The sequence below is a fragment of the Triturus cristatus genome, chromosome 2_2 (assembly GCF_964204655.1).
Source record: "Triturus cristatus chromosome 2_2, aTriCri1.1, whole genome shotgun sequence".
Classification (NCBI taxonomy): domain Eukaryota; kingdom Metazoa; phylum Chordata; class Amphibia; order Caudata; family Salamandridae; genus Triturus; species Triturus cristatus.
Genome location: NC_140582.1, coordinates 497846956 through 497855497, shown reverse-complemented (window position 1 = coordinate 497855497; position 8542 = coordinate 497846956). Strand labels below are relative to the sequence as shown.

Below are 8542 nucleotides of genomic sequence, written 5' to 3'. Positions count from 1 at the left end.
GGGAGAGGAGGGAGCTGGCTCTGGGAGCTGAACAGGAGTGGGACAGAGACATTAGAAAAACTTCCTCAACCAAATGGAAGCCTCACAAACAGCAGAGGAGAGCCAAACAGGCAGGAAGCGCAAAATAAAGTTTGCAGAAAAAGAAATTGACACCCTCATTGAGGGAGTAGTCCACAGCCATGATAAGCTGTTTGGAAAGGCATCATTAAAAGTGGCAGAGCAGGAGAAAAGGAAAATCTGGCTCCGGATCCAAAACAGGGTCAATGCCATTGGGGTGACACACCGCACCATTGAAGAGCTGAAAAAAAGATGGTACGGCTTGCGCAGTCGGGCTAGGGTGCGCATTGCTGACCGGCTCAAGGAGGCTAAAAAGACAGGAGGGGGAACACCAACAGACACTGGGACCACTCCCATGGAGGACTTGGTGGAATCCACCATCCAGCCAGAAGCTGTTGTAGTTGTGACCCAGCTTGACACGTCCGGAGCAGCAAACACATCTGAAGGTAAGATGAATGCATGTTACCATTATCCCAAAATTTAAAGGTAGAACATGACCACAGTACAGCCCAAGTGCACACTTTGAACATCCAGTACACAATGTATTCATTAGGGGAGGTGCATTATGGGAGATGTAGTCAGGTCAAGCAGTTACAATGACAAATCTCAGAGGAACAACCCAAAATAGTTTAATAGATTATAAATTCATTAACAAAGTCAAAAATGTATTACTGTGACATTTTGATCACAGACATTAAATAATGCAGTTTTGCACTGTTTCACCTCACAGATGCTCAACGTGTAGAAGCTGTGGATAGCGATTCCCCAGACATGCAGGACACCAGCGCAGGTGAACATATGGACACACCCGTGGTGCAAATAAATCCATCACGTGCCACAAACTCACGCAGGGCAACTGTCCCATCCCTAGTCACCATGGAGTGTGATGATGAGCCTGATGCAACACCAGGTGCCAGCCATGGACAGGCCACTTCCATCCAACAACCACAACCACAGGTCCCCAGAACCAATATCAGAGTCCGGCGTAGAAGAGGGAGAGCACTCAGGACACAGCAGGAGGAGCAACCAATTGATGTCTGGGGTGGTCTTGAGGGACAGATGCTCCGTATGCAGCGCCTGTAGACAAAAAACACATGTGCAGTGCAATTCCAAATAGGCAGGATGGCAAGCAACATAGCAGTACTAACTGAAAGTGTGCAGCAACTGAGCAAGGTGATGCAGGAGGGAAATGTATCCCAGAAGAGACCGCATCGTGAACTAATGCGCACCTCAAACTGTTTGCAAAATCAAACAATAGGCTGGCCACGACAACTGCACTGCTGGCACGTAGGTCTGTGACCATGCAAACTGAAATGTGCCATTGGAGCGGGGATGTGGCTAAAGCACTGGACCAGGTGACCAATGCAGTAGAATTGCTTAATGCTTCCGCAATTGCGGCAAACATTTCCACGCCGGAAGAGGGTAGTGAGGGTGCCTCAAGCCTAAGTAGTTTGGCAATTCCAGTCGGCACTACAGGAAGACGCAACACACGCAGCAGTACCACAGCCGCTTCCAACATTGGGGATGACCATGCTGGCTCTGACAGGCGTCTGGGTGTTCGTGGTAGAAAGCGCTAGACTGGCATGTACAAGTACATTCCACCATGGTGACGTAACCATAGTTGGGATCTGACTTTTTACTGACTTACAAGTACATTTTCATTTGCAAACCACTTATGTCCATTACACTGGTCAGATTAAAAGTGTGCTTCAACACTCATGACATTTTTATTTAATTAAAGATTACTTTGATTGCAATATAACGTGTCTGTGTCATCAGTACTCACCTCAGAAATAGTTTTGTGTGATGTCCAATCTTCTCCTACGCCCTTCTGCTGCGTTTGCCCCTTGTGCTGCATGGTGGTGTGGCACTTGCTGGTTCCCATCCTCCGATTCGCTGTCAGACACCTCGATTTCCATTCCTCCCTTTGTCGCAATATTGTGCAGCATGGCACATGCTGCTACTATCTTGCAGCATTGTTCAGGGTTGTACTGCAGTGCTCCACCGGTCTTATGTAGAAATCTGAATCGGCTCTTCAGCAGGCCAAATGTGCGCTCTATGATGTTCCTTGTTGAAATATGTGCTGCATTGTACCTCTGTTGATTGGCAGTTGTGGGATTGAGGTAAGGCGTCATGAGGTAATTACGCAAGGCGTATGCGCTGTCACCTACATGTAAGGAAGGAAAGGGTCAGTGGCAGTTTGACATTGACATACGTACAATGACAGTGAGAAACAATTACACATATTTACCAAGCAGATGTCACTCTCCAAATTCTCCCCTGACAAGACGGGTGTGTATGCCACTTTGCCTGAAAATATAAGAATCATGTGCACTCCCGGGAAATTGCGCAACTATGTCAGTGATGATGTTTTTGGCATTGCAAACAACCTGACTATTGAGGGAATGGTAACATTTCCTATTTCTATATAAATATTCCTGTGCTGCAGGGGGACATATTGCCACGTGGGTGCAATCAATACAACCCAAAACATGTGGGAAGCGAGCTATCTGGTAGAACTCCTGTTTTGTTTTTGCAAGGTCAAGCGCGGTGGTAGGGAACTTGATGTGAGACCCGATCAAGGCCATCATGGCATCAAGGAATGCTTTGAATATTCTTGAAAGTGCGCTTTGTGACACACCTCCCGCTACAGCAATGACCCCCTGAAAACTGCGTGATGCCAGTAGGTGTAGGCAACATAGGACCTGCACATGCGTTGGGATAGCATTGGTCCTACGTGTCTGTCGTTGCAGAATGGGGTCCAATTTATTGATTAGATCATGGATCATTGCTGCATTGAGCCTATACTTATCGTATATCTCATCTTCTTGCTGTCCTAGCAAAGTTATGCGGACTCTGAAAATGCGCTCATTTATTCGCCTCCGTCTCTGTCCGGCAGCCTGCAGCCTCATCCTCCTCGCCATCAGGTAAATCCCTGCCATTGTGAAAAGTGCTAGCTCATTCTGGCTGTGTTTAAATGGGTTTTATTTGGTTTTCAGCTGTCTCTGATTAGCACTCATGATTACCACCTGGTTGGGATCCTTCTTATTTAGCTCTCGCAAAATTGCGATTTTCATGGAAATCGCAATTTGCGATTTTTTATGCATTCATTTTGCGATTCTTTGTTTGCGAATCGCAATTTGGAAGACGCTACTACCGACTCGCAATTTTAATCGCAGATTTTTTTGCGATTCCTTATTTTTGCGAAAAGTTGGGTTTTCGCAAATATCCAGTTGATGCATTTCTACACGGTATTTTGCGATCGCAAACGGCCAATTTTTGCGATTCGCACCGTTTGCGATCGCAAAAAGGTTTGATGCAAGTGCCTGTTAGTTCATTAAAAAGTCTGCATCGTGCTTCGTGATCCACCCTTGTGTTTCAGCTATGGATACAATGGAGACTATATGTGTTCTCAGCCTTTGTGTGTAGTATTTTCAATCAGCCAGTTGGCATCAACATTCATTATCGTAATCTGTGGTGGCCATAATTACAGTAGCCCCTCCCTTGTCAGCCTGTTTGATCGTAATTTCTTTGTAATTGGCTAGAGCTTTAATTGCTTCAAGTTTATTTGTAGACATATTGTGGGGAAACTTGGTGGGTGACAATAGTTCCCTATTGAACAACCTGCTCAAATGTTACTAGTTTGTGTGGCACCATGACCATTTCAGGAGTGAAAGTTGATAGGTTATGTAGTCCCGAGTCTGTATGTGTAGGTGCTGGCTTGCCTTGTAAAAATGCTTTAAGACGTATCTTGAGAAAGAAATTGTGTAATTCACAACTTCTCTGGAATTGATCAATTTTAGGAGTCGGTACATAGCCCAGTCCTTTTTGTAAAACTTCCACCTAGATTTTGATGTTTCCTAGGGGAAAGTTTCACAACTAATCTTTCTTCCCCGATTTGCTCTTCAGTGTCACATGTGACGTTGGAGGTTCCTGCCATTGTACCTGTTTTTGTTGTCCTCTTCTTCTTCCTTGCCCTTTGCCCTAACCTCTGTGTAAAAAAGGAGGGTTGAAAAGGATGAGGTGGTCCTTGGGCAAACATCGGATATTGCCATATTGGTGGCCCCTGAAAGGGCATCAGTCCATGCCCATATTGTCGAGGAGAGGGAGGAATCCTTCCACTCTGGTTGCTGTTCCAACTATGGTTACAATTCCAACTATCCGAGCTGGAATTACTGTTGGAGGAATTCTTTCTCCTATAGGATGGTAGGCTGTTGTCTGAAAGGATCTCTCCCATGTTTCTGACATAGTCAGCCTTCAGAGAGGGGTATCTTTTTTCTTTACTGGATTTCTTAACATCCTTCTGTAGTTTTGCTATTTTCTGTTTAGTCAAGTACTCTCTGCTCTCTGTAATCTCGCTGTTGATTTATTCTAGTCTTGTTTTATAGAAGGTTAGCTGGATGCTGGTTTTGAGAGCTCTTTTGGCAAAGTTAATCTTAATGATCAGTGCATCAGCGAGGCGTTTTGCTGTTTCGATAATTAACACTAACCAGTTCCACGCCACCTGGGACCATTTTTCCTTGAAGATGCCAGCTTCAAGAAAATTCCTTGGTACGTTGCTCACTACCAGTCCGTTCGGGCAAATATTTGCCCTTAGGTATTCGGTCATGATTGCTCCGTGTAATGATTGTAATCTGTTGTTTTTTCATTGCATTAAGACTGTTCCAATCCTCTGATTGGCTGTTGTAAGGAATGGATCCATCTACTTCTAGCAACAATGGTGTTGTCAGGATATCATTAACTAATTTGTCCCCAAAGCTCACGCCTAGGTTTTCATCCATAGTGATTTATGGTTCAGACTAAGTGGTAGAACTGTTTTAGATTGATAGTTTGAACTTTTGTAAGGAATTAGTTAACCTCTCCACTGAGATAGAAAACTGACATACTAGCCCATCAAGATACTTTCTGCTCTACCAACAATCTCCAGGGTGGATCCTTTTTCCGCAACACTTGTTCCAATTCAAACCAACCAGAACAGGTTATATATGAAAGCAGCCCCAACACTGACACTTCCTAGTCAGTCAGCGAGGGTAGGTCGTCCAGAGTGTCGCTCCTAAAAAACTGTAAGTACGGCATAGCCGACTGTTCCTTAACAATAGAGAAGGTGGATATTCACCTCTCTCCAACAAACGAAGGTCAACATGTTGACCTACAGCTATCATAGATAATAAATTATAGTGGGTAGCACCACATGTTTAAATATAGGGAGGAGAACTTGTTCATTACATTTTTTCCTGAGAAGTACCTCTTATCCTATTTTTAACTTTACACTTCCTACACTTAAACACCAATCTACTTTTTAGAACCTCACACCCACACTTTACCAAACAGCACATGAAAAGCTCTTCGGTAAAGAGTCCCCATCGAGGGTGCCCGTCGGGCATTGCAGCGCTGGCCCAACATGGACAAAAGCCCAATGATGAAGCATGACACCTTTTTAGGTGTGTGAGGACTTTTGTTCCTGCAGAGTCATGCTCCCAGCATACCCTGTGGAACCGACATTGACCTGAACAGACATACACTCTTTACTAGAACTGCATACCCCTTATACCTTACAGAATAAGGATAGCCTATGTCTATAGTCCACCCAGAGGCTTTGAAAAATCTATCAGTAACTTAGTACTCAGCCTTCTTTTTTTGGTGTTGCATGGTGATGGAGGTGGTTGACGTGAGGTTGTGAGGACGTTGGAGGCAAAGCGAGTGCGCAAGGGAGCAGACAGAGGAGGCAGTGGCCGAGCATACCCCTTATACCTTACCTATATTATCAGGAGAACGTATGCTGAACCATGATGCGCTCCAAGTCCCTCCTTTTTGATATATTTCCTTATCCTGTACCACAAGTTGGCCTGCAACTGTATGCAATAGTTTCTTTTGGTAACTTCCTTTGTGGCAACTGATGTTTTTTCGTGAAAATTATTAGCATTATTTTTATTGGGTTTGGTATCTCCAGGGTGCTCCAAAATAAGGCATTCCTCTAATTTATTTTTCCAGGATGAAGGCGCAGGCATCTAACACATTGTTGAAACATCAGCATATTTCTGTTTCAACTACACCATAGTCAGTTTTTTCTATGTCCTATTAACCCTATGTGTTTTGTAATAAGGACTCTCTCTGTATCTATGTAACAACCACATAATCCATTTTAGTTTGTAAACAATTGCTTTTTTCTGAAAATCACTACGTTTTGTCATCGCCAAGAGCATGGAACATATTGCTAGCAATATTTGTACGCAGCACCATTTGATTCACATAGAACTAGCAGTAATAGTAACATTTATTTCAGAAAATTATTTCCATAAAACTTGCTATTACAAAATAATCCTTTGTAGCAAATACATACAAATATATGATTTTGTCTCAACAAAATGAATCCATGCAAATTAGTCATAAAGACATTTTTTTAAACATTAATAAAAAGTTATAACCATTTTTGAACCAGCATAAAATATTTACATTAACATACCATTATAATATAATCATAAAATCAGTTATATAAAAAAAAAATGTATATATGTGCAAATTAGCTATAAACTGGTACACCTAATCTAGGGGGTCATTAGGATGGCGGAAGGACCGCTGGGCCGGCGGTGACGGTCCTTCCGCCATCACTAAGCATATTACCCACTGCCCAATTAGGATGGCGGTGGGTATCGCGGCGGATGCAAAGTCCATCCACCGCTTCACCGGCAAAGGCAATCGTACCGATTGCCTGACGGACGGTGCAGGACCACTAAAATGGAGGCGGTGCCTAGCAGGCAATGTCCACCAAATTAGGATGTGGGCGGGAAAAGTCATCGTCGCCATGGAAAGGCAGTTGAGGATTGGGGGCCTGTTGCGGGCCCCCCTTGTTGGGGGGGCTGTTGCTGCACTGGGGTGGGTACCCATGGAACCCCCCTGCATTTCCCTCCACTGCGTGGCAGGCACCGCGTGGTGCCTGCTACGCAGTGCAGGGAAATGTGGTGCATGCCATTTTAACATTGCGAACAGTGCTCTGATTTCCAGTGGGAGAGCATTCCACAGCTTTGGTACTAGATGAGCAAATGATCTGCCACCCCATCTAGCCCTTTTGACTCTGGTTGTCTTGAGGAGCTGTTGTTGGGAGGATTTTAGGTGTCTGGTCGATATGTACCTAGATATCAGTTTCCTAAGCTTTACAGGACCTTTATTATTGATGGCCCTATGTGCCATACAGAGGGTTTTGAACTTGACTCTGGTGTCGCCGGGCAACCAGTGTAGCTGTTTGAGTGGTTCTTTAGTAGATACGTGGTTGAGGATGTTTAATATGAGTCTAGCTGCCGTGTTCTGTACCACTTGGAGTCTCCTTGTTACATACTTGGGCGAGCCCAGATACTGCGAATTGCCATAATCCAAGCATGAGATTAAAAGGGATTGAATCACAGTTTTCTTCTGGTGCACAGGAATCACTTAAATAATCTTCCTAAGCATTTTGAGAAGCTAGAAGCAAATGCCTGATAGCTTCTTAGATTGACAGTCCACAGTAAGCTTGTCCTCCAGCCAGACTCCCAGGTTTTTTATAGCTGCTTTAGGGGTCGGTGGATCTCCCATACAGTTGAGCCACTGTGTCAGGGGTGCGTGAATGGCAAGATTTCCTAGAATCATAAGCTCTGTTTTCCCACCATTCAGCTTCAAACAGCTGTTTGACATTCAGTTTACCACTTTCTCAAGACAGTGGATCAGCTAATGATTGCTTGGATTGGAGCCGTTTGTCAGAGACACTACCAGCTGGGTGTCATCAGCAGATGATACCACTGATATGCCAAATTCCTGTACTACATTGGCAAGCTGTCGTACATAGATATTAAATGGAGTAGGGCTAGGGGATGAGCCCTGAGGGACACCACATGTGATTGGAGGCGATCTGAGTAACAGTCCCTTTCCATCACTTAGAAGGTTCTGCTCTCCAAGAAAGAGGCAAGACAGTCCATGGCTTTGCCCTTAATTCCTACTTCCCTTAGTCTCTTTTTTAAGATAGTGTGATCTACGGTGTCAAATGCTGCGCTGAGATCCAGTAGGAGGATAGCAGCTGAGCCACCCTCATCTAGTATCTCCTTTAGCTCCTCTGTGACCATCTGTAGTGCTGACTCTGTACTATGAGAGGCTCGTAAGCCCATTTGAGTGAGATGAAGGATATCGTTCTCTAAAAAATTGGCCTGTATGTGATTTACATGCTTCTCCAAAAGTTTCCTGAGATACGGTAGAAGGGAGATAGGACGCAAATTGTTGTATATAGTAGGGTCAAGAGTGGCTTATTTTTTGTAGTGGCCTGATGATCGCGTGCTTCCAAGGTTTGGGGACCAGAGCCTTCCAGTCTGGGAAATTGAGCTAATGTTGGGGAGGATATTATCTTGATTCCTTTATCTAAATCAGATACCCTTTTTCTCCGGAATCGTTCATATATTTCTGTCACTCTTTTTTTAAAAGAAAGCTACTATGTCATTGCATTTCACAACCGATGTGGGGGTGC

General features: G+C 44.3%; 1 long non-coding RNA gene across 1 annotated transcript in view; it reads right to left on the bottom strand.

Annotated features, from left to right (window-relative positions):
- Positions 1–665: 665 nt before the first annotated feature.
- The window catches only part of LOC146862418 (uncharacterized), a 40344-nt gene continuing 32467 nt past the window's right edge, over positions 666–8542 (bottom strand). Inside the window, exons 2-3 of the long non-coding RNA XR_014978125.1 lie at positions 1844–2224; positions 666–1134 (exon numbers count right to left, since the gene is read on the bottom strand). This is a non-coding gene — a long non-coding RNA (uncharacterized LOC146862418). The remainder of the gene's footprint in view (positions 1135–1843; positions 2225–8542) is intronic.